The following is a 12,119-nucleotide window of genomic DNA, read 5'->3' as shown; positions in this document are numbered from 1 at the left end:
ACTTTCTAGATATTTCCTCATTTTAAGATGTTAGTAAACTCTCCTTTCTATCAACTCTTTCAAAGAATCTCAGTAAAACTGTCTAAGAATATTTAAATGATTTTACATTTCATGTACAATCTGGTAAGAAAATATGCTCTGGCCTGGATTTATTTTTGCTCCACTTTAAGGTTATTCTATGAATAAGTGATCTTTCACTTTTGCATCTGTCACATGAATATCAACAGTAGATCCAAGAGAAAAGAAATATTATCATAAGTGTGGTGGTGGTGTGTGTGTGTGTGTGTGTGTGTGTGTATGTGTAGGGGATCATAAGTTTTTTGTTTGTTTGTGTTATTTTTTAATATTTTTTTAGTTGTTGATAGATCTTTATTTAATTCACTTATTTATATGTGGTGCTGAGAATCAAACCCAGTGCCTCACATATGTCAGGCAAGCACTTTACCACTGAGCCACAATCCCAGCCCCATAAATATGTTTTAGAGCAACTGTTTTTATAGAGGTTTATGTCACTTCATAAACTATTTTTTTCAGAAGTAATAATGTTTAAACAGAAATGAAAATCTATATAATAGCATATTGCACAGAGGAATTATAGCTGTCATATATGTCCTAATGATATTATTTCCATGTCTTAGTATTCACCTATATTAATAAAAAAAACCATTTGTTGATCTGTATACAAGAAATAACTTTAAAACAAGCAGTGCTACATAGACGGGGCTTGGTTATGTGTTGTACTGAGACAATGTAATCCTACTGGGCAACACTAAGGGGTCCTCATAGGCATCTCTCTGTAACCTTGCCCCTCTGTGTTTTCTTTCTCAAACTAGGAAGAAAGTCATTGCTCTGAAAATATCCATCAAAAGTATTTTCTTATTCTTTTTTTAAAGTCTTGTACTTGTGAGAGAAAATAAAAAGATTGATTACACAATGGACAAATGTTTTCTTTCATAAAATCACCACAAAGAAATCTATAGATACATAAAACAAAATCTTGAAAAATTACTTTTTTTCTGCAAAGATTAACAATATTCCACTTCCATGATTCCTTCCCACTACTATAAAAATGCTTCTTCACCTGGCTTCTCACTGTTATGTTTTCACCTGCTCTTCCGAAAGAGAATACAGAGAAAGAAAATAGGTCCTAAAATGTGCCATACGCTATTATATTATTTGGACACTTTTATAGCTAAAAAATGCAAAATCATCATCATCATCATTATCATACCTTGGAAGGAAAATCTTAGACTTATCCATTGCTGCTTTCCATTGCAGCTCTGAATTTCTTCATTGGTCATGAAACAAGCCCAGAATCAGAACAGGTCTGCAGTTCACAGAATAGGTAGGTGCTCATAAGAGAAGCTCGGATTTGACAAACAGAAGAATATAGAGCAAACGGCAAGTTATCAGACTACAAACTCAATTATTCAGACTGGTATGGTGCTTGTTATCTATTTCTGAAGCACATGGTAGAAGCTAGCCGGACAGAGAGGGAAGTGAGCTCAGGAAGAAGAAAGGAGCTATGATTTCTGAATTACCTCAAGTTCACATTCCCTGAGGACCAGCACGGTCTTGGCTGGGAATGGGAAATTGAGAACCAAGCTTACTGATAGAATAAATATAGAAATTCCACCTGTGAGGAATAGGAGGGCACTGAGGTTAGTAGGCACCCACATATTTGAAGAGGGTCCCTGTCCCAAACACCTTTTGGGTGACAGTAGTGTTCATAAATTACTTCTGGATTGTTCCTAAAATTATCAACACAAATTAGAAAACAAATATTTGCTGAAAAGAAGTCAACAATGGGAAAAAAGACATTCAGGATCTGGTTACTGAGTTTGGGTCTTTAGATGTCCGGCTTTCATGTGGAAATAAGAAGGAAATGGGGCCTTCCTCCAAGAAAGCTTCCTCTATGCACTGGAAGTACCAGGGAACTCAAGAGGGATCAAATCAAGTGGAAGCTGCTCAACAAAACGGCAAGGTTTAGTATTTCACTGCCTGAAGTTACTGGATTGGATGATCTCTCAAATTCTCTTTAAGGCTCCGCTTCTATTATTATTGAGTTATCTAGTCTGGAATCCAACATGTCCTTAGGTTGGCCATCTTTATAGAAGTTTTTTTCAGTTCAAGCAGAGCTTGTCGCGATAGTTGTTTAAGCCCTTGAAAAATTTGCTGGCATATTGATGCTTGTCAAGGACAAGTCAGCATCACTCTTTTCTGGGGAATGCTAATCTTTATTTTCGCTTATTTTCTTCTTCTTTTTTATTTTGTATTAAAAAACTTTCTTTTCCTGTTAAAAAATTTGATGAAGTACATTTGGATTGTTCTTGCAAATATTTTTTTTTAAAAAATTCACTTTAAACCATTATGAAAAGCAGTAGTAGTTCTAGCTCTCCTGCCATTTTAAAGAATGTACTTAGTCCATGAAATCTCAAAGACTCGGAACCACTTTGCAGGAAGATTACTATGTATACTCAGACTCATAAAAGCAGCAGAGATTTTCATTCACATCTTCACTTAATAAATATTTACCGAGCATCTGGTATGTGCCAGGCAGTATTCTAGACATATAAGTTCCATCAGTTACCAAAATATCAGATAAAACCCTGGCTATCATGGAGCTTATCTTATCACTGGGAAAGACAGATAAGAACAAATATAATAAAAAAGTAATTAGGCTGTATGTTACAGATATACAGGTCTTGAACAAGAAGCAATAGTACTTTAATGTAATTCATTTTCAACTAACACCTTCCTATACCAGACCCTACACTCTATCTAGGCTTCCTTGGTTCAGTTGGTGATAAAGGCAAAGCTTGATTCTTCATGATACTCACTTGATAACACAGAAAATGAACTAGGACAATTATTTCTCTCTCTAGACTATGAGCACTTAGGTTATTAGAAATAATAAACAAGATTTCTAAAAGGAAAACAACTCTCTAAATTTTATAAGAGACAGATCCCAGTTGAAACGCACTGGTTTTGTGGTATGTGTACTTATGGCATCTGTATGTCCTTTTTTTTTTTTTTTTTTTGGTGGGGGAGGCAGGGGACTACCAAGGATTTAACTCAGGGGCACCCAACCAATGAGCCACATCCCCAGCCCTATTTTTGTATTTATTTAGAGACAGGGTTTCGCTAAGTTGTTGGGGCCTCACCAAGTTGCTGAGGCTAGCTTTGAGCTTGCGATTCTCCTGCCTGAGGCCCCTGAGCCACGGGGGTTATAGATGTGCACCACTACACCCGGCTCCTTTTGCTGATGATAAACTCAACCCTGAGCTAGAGCTTTGTCCTCTCATCCCACAACAGAAGTAGCTGACTTACTGTAAACAGTGCACAGTAGCCCTGGCACTGACACAGGATGGAACGGAGAGTACACGAGTCAACAAGCCACACTGGGGGCACTATCAAGCTCCTCATCTGAGTCCAAGAGCATGAGCTTTGAAGAACTTCAGTGGGCTTTCAGAGATGATGAACAGTGTTCTGGACGTGTGGAGTAAGAACAAAGTTCAAAAACTAACAGACAACACTCAGAAAATGAAAGAGATCTCTTTGGATAAGCTTCTATTACTGAGTCAAGTCTTAGTAGGAACATAAATGGTTATGTTTTCCCCCTAAATTGCTGCACAGGTGGGAGATCACAGAACGATGATGCAAATGAACTGGCAGTTGAGAACAACTTAAAAAACAGTGTCAGATATTAACATGCAAAATGCCAAGACTGCATATGTATGACAATGCGTGGAATATTGAATAGGATTTTTATTTTTATTTGACTGCCAGCTTATGTCAGTGGACATTTTAAAGCCGGGAGAATAGGGGAGAAAATAAAGGCTTTCTATTCCAATGGTTGAGTCTATAAGACCCATCAAATTCCTGCTTCTGTTGAAAGCAGATTATAGGCTAGAAAGAAAAGGAACCCAACTGAAGGAGACATGAACAAATGAAAATGGGAGAGAGCCAATTTTTGCTCACAGGGGGAATTATGGGGAATAGAGCCTTTGGGTGGTTTGGTTATGTTTGTACAAACTGTTTGGGGAGAAAACCGAGCATGTACATTTTGTAAACAAATGATGACAATTATAGGTTTCTAGGAGATAAAAATCAAAGAAGATTCAATACAAACAGAAAAAAAATAATATGCATGTTTTGACCCCTCCTTCCCCAAGCAGTGGTTCCAGATGATACAGTGAGTTGGGTAGAGAGTTGGCATCTGGATATTTCAAATTCTTTGCAGAGAATGACCACGGTTCCTTGATAGAGCCACTTATAACACTGGGTTTCTGGTTGGGGAAGACTCCCTGCTGTCATCTGTGAACACCATCACTCTGCCCAAAAAACTGCAGCTCACATACCTGATGGTTGAGTTTTTACTGCTGCTTCTTAACCTCACCTACCAATTACTCAAAACAAGGTTAGTGAGTCAATTCCCTTCAGCAATCTCTCAAACATGATGTGAATATAATAATTACTCCATATTGATTTGAGTAAATAAGTCTCCCATTATACCAATCTGTTGATCCAAATTGATCAAAATGACATATACCTTTTTCTAGGGTAAATAAAAAACAAGATTTTTCTAACTTAACAAAGGAAAATGTTTATAGAAGCTGATATGGTTCATTGTATCTTTAATTCTACAAATATTTATTAAATGTTTAGGTACTCACCTGGTAATATAAAAAAATCTCTTCTTTTTTCTCCCAAGTCAGTTGTAATCATTCACAGCTGCTTGAAAATAGCCCATTTCCCAAAACAAATCAACCAAAATTATGCATTGCTTTTTGATATTCTGCAATTTTACTCACAGATAATCTATGCCCCATATACGTGTTGGTGGTCACCAAACACATCCAGATTCTATCAGAAAACTGTTCTCTCAATACACTGGAGTCAATATGTACAATAAGTTTCCCTAAATAGGAATGGCAGGAATATATTTCATTTAGGTGTCACCTGTCTAATATCTCTCCTTAAAACATTTTTCCAAATAATATCCATGTTTATTTCAAATATATGCATACATAGTAAAAATAAAACAATAATAAACTGTGACTTACAATGAAAATCAGCAATCAGTAGCCACTATCTTTCCCCATTCTGAGACCTGGTCCTAGAGAGATCTTTTGTCAGTTCTTTCTTTATTTTTTTTTCCCTGAGGCTTATCTGACTGGCTGTAAATAATAAATCTTCCTATTCATTCTTTCATTCATTCATTCTGGGGAAAAAAGTGTTTATTGTACACTAGATCTTTTCTTTGGACCATAAATTAAGAGTGTTTTTTTTTTTAATCATTCCTATTGGACCTATTCTTACAAATGTCTTGCCACTAATTATTTATTAATGAAATTCTTCTCATTCTCCTTTTAAAAGGTTTGTATTTTTTTTTCTTTATTTCTTTTTAAACAATATAATTTTAAGGGACTCTGAGGAAAGAGTGCCCAATCTACCACCTCCAAACACAAATTCCTTGATCTGATTATGAAAACTCTGACTTTATGGGAACTCTGGATGCATAAGAACCTAGAATGAGATAAGGGCACTTTATCACACAGGAACCAGGGCAAGTTGCTTCAGCCACTGCTGAGATAAGGAATGATGTGAAAAAAGAATGAGAGGTGCCTTTCCAAATAAAGATAGAGAAGTCTTCTGGCAGAGGGGATCCTGAAGAATAACCATCATTACATATTTGTCCTTCAAGTAGAACAAAATGAACAAAACAGAACAAAGTTCTAGCCATTCATTGATTTGGTCTTTCAATAATAATTTATTAGATACCACATTGCTAGGGATATAACACTAAAACAAAAATTGTATCTACTGTAATAAATGATAAATGTTTAAGGTGATGGATATGCTAATTACTGACTTGATCACTACACATGGGTACATGAATTGAAACGTAACATGGCATCTCATAAGTATGTACAAATATTGGGTGTCAATCAAAAAACTTGAAAAGTTTAAAATAATTATAAAGATCCCAGTTCTTATGGGACTCATAGTAAAAGACAGATGGAGAAAAATCTATATAAAGTGAGAAATAGATAAATTTTATAAAGAAAATGAAACCCAAAGAAGGGAGAGAGGAGAATGAGAATGCTATTTTGGTGAGGCTGGTCAAAAAGAGCATCTCCAAGGAAGGGACACTTGATCTAAAAAGAGGATGAACTGAGGCACCAGCAAGTGTTGGGGGAAGAGTGTTAAAGGCAAACACAAAGTGGCAAGCAGTGTTCAAGAGGCAGGAACAAGGCAGTGGGAGAGAGTAGAAAAGTGGCCAGATTGCACCAGGCCAGCTAAAGACCATGTATGAACCTAATATTCTGCCACTTTTACTGGGATTCAGCTGCCTCGAAAGTCTTACTTTCAAACCCCTTTCTACTAGAGTCTCATCCCACTGAACTGCCCAAGCCCTGGGTTTGTAGGGCAAGGTCCACCTGCCACAGGGAGCTGATATCCCACCCTTGACACCTGGTTTGCATGAGGCATGGCTCAGAGACTACAGATACCTCAAGTTCCATGAGTATGTTGATCTTTAGCTCTGTCCTTTGACAGCACCTCTCTGGAAAGTTTCTGATTGGTATTACAATGTTAACTCTCTCTATTAACTAGTGAGAGCAAACTAAGGACCTGCTTCCTTTCAGGTTAAAAAGGGCAAACTGAATGAGTATCAGCTTGGCACAACAGAGTTGTAATTACAACTGTGCTGGATTCCTGGTTCTCCCTCTCCCAGGCTATCCTCTTGAGACTATTACAACCTCTTAGATATTGCAGCCATCATCTGTTACAACTGAGATAATATTTACCTTATATGACTATTGTACAGATTAATATAAATGCATGTAAAAATGGCTGTTCTTAACCAGATGGCAGCTTTGCTATTATTACAGTCAATAATGGACATTATTAATAGTTCATGATAAAGAAGAAATTCCAGAGCTTTGGAAAGACCTCCTTGCCAAGTTCTGCCTACTTTTGATGAAAAAAAAAAAGTCAAACACATAAGAAAGCAGGGTCTCCACCATGGGTGTGCATTCTTTTTCCTTTGCCTTGAAGTTTTAAGCTGCTTACAACATGTGGAATTCAGGCTGCAAACACACGACTGTCAGAACTGTCAGGAAGATTAACAACAGGTATTTGAAAAGAAAACAGTAGGCAGTTAAGGAGCTGTTTGTGGAGTATGATTTATGAAGGTTTTCATGAAAAGACCATGATTTTGATGATAAAACAGTACACATTTCATGAAACTCAACTGCATGGGTGTTTCAATAAATAAGTTGCTTTTGACCAGTAGATGCTATTCATAGACCTAAAGCATCCTTGAGAATAAATAGTCAAAGGGAAATTCCAGAGTGATAGAGAGGCAGTCCCAAGATATATTCTAACAGAATAAACTTTATATGTCCCCCATTTTATGTGTCACCTGAACCACAGGTGACCCTTCATTTATATATTATGGAGGTATCAATTTATCAACCCTAAGCCATGCCTCCAAAAAAGCACCCAGTTATTTTATTAAGTGTGGCCATAAAATAATTTACATATTAAAGATTGAAAAGCCACATCCAACTGTATTTAAAATATGGAACCACAAGAAAAAAAATGTTTTAGAGTTATAGTTCACCACTATGGTTTTAGAGCTATAGTTCACCACTATAGGGAAGAGGAATTATTCAGTCATTAAAAAAGCTTAGTCTTATGGGATTCTCACTAGAATATATTTAACATGACAAGGAACTAGCACCAAAGAAGGTAATAGACCCACAAATATATAATATGTCCAGTATTTGCTTCTGGTGATAATTGTTTATAACTGTTTTCATTCTTTTTCCATCTTTTTTATTTGAGCTTTTTTTTTACTTTTTTGAGAGCACAGTAGGTAATCAGCCAATTTAAACTAATTTGGGAGTGGGGCATTGTGTCAAAGGCTGTATCTGTTACTTTCCTCCACCACAAGCACAAAATATCCATCAGGAACTGCACACCAGCATAAGGATTCAGCTCTCCTCTGCTTCCACCATGTTATTCATCTGCTGCCTTCCACACCAGAGAAGCAGTCGCAGCCTGAACCAGGTGCACCGCTGGAATAACTTGATTGAGAAAATTATATCTAAACAAGGATCAGCTATTAAGTTTCATCAAGCCACATTTTTGCTCTATTTCATAGAAACAGCAGGTGAGTTAGACTAGTTGCTCGCTAAAGAAAAACACATTAAGAAGGCTTAAACCTCAAGCAAGTGTGGATATAGAGGTGTCGTTGGTGATAAAAATCTAACCCGTAGGACATTTCTACAGCTATAATCCAGATGATTGAAATGAACATTACTATTTTAGGTTTAACACAGAGGATTTTGTGCCTCAAGGGGTACTTTTGAATCCCCAAGACAGTACCTAGCACCACTGAAAAATGTCCCTACACGTTACATAGCTACATGGAATCCGATGAAAATATTTAGAACATACGTCTTCAGCAATGGGTTCTTGGCTGCTGCAAATATATCAAAATGACTATGCCTGGGCAAGAATGGGAAAAAGCAAGGGAAGTGACAGTTTTAAGAAGATTAAAAAACCAACCAACTTTAAGCAAGATTAAAAAAGAGAGAGCCAGGAGGATCATTTATAAAAAGAAGTATGTAAATTCTTTACAACCTGATTGGTTTTCCCTGGAATTTGCTTGCTTTAATGAAACTGTTATTCCTAAAGGACTGAAGCTCTTTTTTTTAAATATGTGGGTAAAGCAATACTGAGGGTTGGCATATTGTTAGTCTCTGGCCTCAGGAGACTATATCTGAAGACCTAATTAGGTTACAAACATGTGAAAATGAGTTAAGCATCCCCTGTGCAGGGGCCGTAGGATGGCTGATTTCTGAATGCTGGATGGTTAACACTTTCTGGATTGTACCTTCTGTGAACTCTACATAGCACTATTTTTCTGCCATCCATGTAGCAACTAAGTTATCAACGAAGGCTCATGTAAAACAGGTGAATTTTTTTTTGCAGAGAAAACATCAAAGATGTCTTCAAGTTTTCATTGACTTTTTTTTAGTGATAGAATTACTGACAAATTTTGCTCATTTTCCTGAACATTTAAAAACTTTTCAACCAAACAGAGTAACAAGTATGATTTGTTTATTTTAAAACCAATCAATCTAAGGAATTAAACAGCAAGTATAAGCTCAAAGTGATTTTTAAATTTTGTGAAAAAAAAAAGCTTTGCTTGCTAGCAGTCTGGTATGGTGAACTAAAGATGACCCACTGTTAGATCAGCAAAGGTAGAGGTAACTGGAAGGACTGTAAAAAGAATGGACTTGGGATTCACAAGGGAGCAAACTACTCAGATTTTCTGAACATTCTGCCAATTACACAAGGGAGATAATAGTATATACCTCATATAAAGTCTGTCTAATTAAATGATATAATGTAAGAGAAAGCATTTCATCCAAGATAAATCAGTATGTGTAAATAGAAGATATTTTTAGTTGTACAAAATAGATTTCCTTATGGCTTGTATATATAATACAAGCAGATAAATTATTGGCTAACAAGAGACTACATTTTACTAAAATTTGACCAATCAGAGAAAGAGAGCATTTAATACTGGCCATTCAGGTTAAGATACATGCAATTACTCACCTGGAAACAAGAACAGTAGCCTCTATGGGAAATTCTTCTACTGAAAGGTGTGTGGTCTCCAGGTATAACGTAACTGTACAATTAGTCAGAGGATGCAGTATCAAAATTACAAGAAGTCAGAATTTGTTTGGATACACAGATTAACTGAATGATAAGTTCATAAGAATAGGGATCTTTATCTCTTTTGTTCAATACATGAATATCTTGGACAATTTCTTTATACATAGCATGGACTGAATATGCATTTATTGACTGTGACAGTTAAACACAGAAAAACAGACTGAAATCATCATACGTTATTTGAACCTCAATTTTGAAGGCACATAGGACTTCAATCAATACAAAGAGTCCAGCTAGAAATAAGAGTCAGATAGCCCACAAAGGTCATTCTTCCTAAGGTAGCTTAGGACCATCTTAAGGAGAGTTCTGCTCTGTGCAGAATTCAGTCGGTACCTGCCTCTGCAGGTCACTCTGTCCTCCCCTCCCAGTACACATATGTTTTCATTGCTGCTCAGACAGTCCCCTGTCCATTCTGTGAACTCCATTTCTCCATCCAAGCTCAATTCTGCATAGTACAGAATTGGCTCTTGAGGACTGAGTAAACTTTTTAAAAAAGGCAACAGTTGCTACGTAGTAGGCACTGAGATTTTAAATATATTCAATCGATAGAGTCAATAAGAAAATTAAACCAAAAAATTATGAGATATCTACTGTGAACAGGATCCATCATTGGACTCTATGTATTCAAATAGAAGACACAGCCCTGGCATTTGAAGAAGCTTAACACTTCTTTGGGTAGATGTTATCTACATGAATGACATTTTCTGACCTTAGGTGGCCCAAAAGGGAGACAGAAGATGTTATGTTCAACTGAACTTCAAGGTAAAAATGGGATTTCTTATGCTCCTGGAGGGTACATTTTATAGGGAAGAGGAACAAAAATTGTATTCTAGTCAGGTACAGTTGTAAACGCCTGTAATCCCAGCAACTCAGGAGGCTGAGGCAGGAGGATGGCAAGTTGAGGCCAATTTCAGCGACTAAGCAAGGGCCTAAGTAACTTAGAGAGACACTCTCTCAAAATTAAAAATAAAAATGGTTAAGAGTGTTCCCTGGTAGTGTACTCCTGGGTTTAATCCCCAGTACTCCCCCACCATGCCTAAAGTACATTCTAGGAAAGGAGAATATAATATGCAAATACAAAAAAAATGTGAGAAAGTACAAGGGGCATCTGTAAAAGATAACAACCACTACTAGAATAATGATGAAAGAAAAAGTATACAGATAAAACATAGTATTGTTTAAATTAACATTCTTTGGACTTGAAGTGGTATAGCAGAAGGCATCTAAGGTCCAGAGAGGAGCACAGTCTCCTGTGAGGCATATAAAGTATAAAAACCTGAAAAGGAATTGGGACAGGGCAATTTCAAATAAACAGTTTTGAAATTTTTATAACCAATGACTTGACCAAAAAAATTGTCTTCCTGCCAACTGACATTTTGCAAACTATAATAAAAATAATCAGAAGAAATAAAAATGTGAATATTTTGAAATTAATAAAATAGAAATGTTTAGTAAAATGAGAGATAAAGTGTGCACATTTATACATCTAGACTCTTTTTAACAAAAAAGGAACTAGAAATTACTTTTTAAGACCAGAGTTATTACTTTTTAGGTGGATGTTCTCAGTTCCCCCCAAATCTTATGGTGTTAGGAAGCAGTTGTTTGTTCTCAAACTTCATAATAATCAGAACCACATGGACAGCCTGCTCAAACAGACTGTTCAACCCCACTTGTTTTAGTTAGCTTTTTTGCTGCTGCAACTAAAAGACCCTAACCAGAACAATTACAGGGGATGAAAAGTTTATTTGGGGACTCACAGTTTCAGAGGTCTCAATCCAGAGACAGTTGGCTCCATTCCCTGGGGTTCCAGGTTAGGCTGACCATTATGCAGAAGAGTGTGGCAGAGAGAGGCAGCTCAAGTGATAATCAGAAAGCAGAGAGTCTCTACTTGCCAGATACAAGATATATACCCCAAAACCCCCAATGACCCAACTCCTCCAGCCACACCCACCTTCAATTACCTTTCATTTATTGTGTCAGGGGATTAATTCACTGATTGGGTTACGGCTCTCATAAAGCAATCATTTCTCCTCTAAACCTTCTTGCATTATCTCACACATGGGTTTTGGGGGAACACCTAACATCCAAACCATAACACCACTCCCAGATTCTGATCTGCAGATCAAAGGTCAAACCAGTGACAGGTCGCCAGCTGAGGTGATGGTTGGAGACAACACTTTGAGAATTAGTACTATAGAGCAGGCTCCATCATTTGGGCCCCACTGAAACTATAATTTGTCTCATAAGGAACATTGGCAAAAAGTATTTCTCAAACCTAAGTGTTCTTTGGGTGATTTATAGATATTGTTCTTTTTTGATTGAGCTACAATTTTGGTTAAACCTATTCAGGTATGAGGATT

Source organism: Marmota monax, unplaced genomic scaffold (genome assembly GCF_021218885.2).
Source record: "Marmota monax isolate L192 unplaced genomic scaffold, Marmota_monax_Labrador192_F-V1.1 WCK01_AAM20220418_F8-fsc00117, whole genome shotgun sequence".
In the NCBI taxonomy this organism is placed as follows: domain Eukaryota; kingdom Metazoa; phylum Chordata; class Mammalia; order Rodentia; family Sciuridae; genus Marmota; species Marmota monax.
This window is presented reverse-complemented; position numbering follows the sequence as displayed.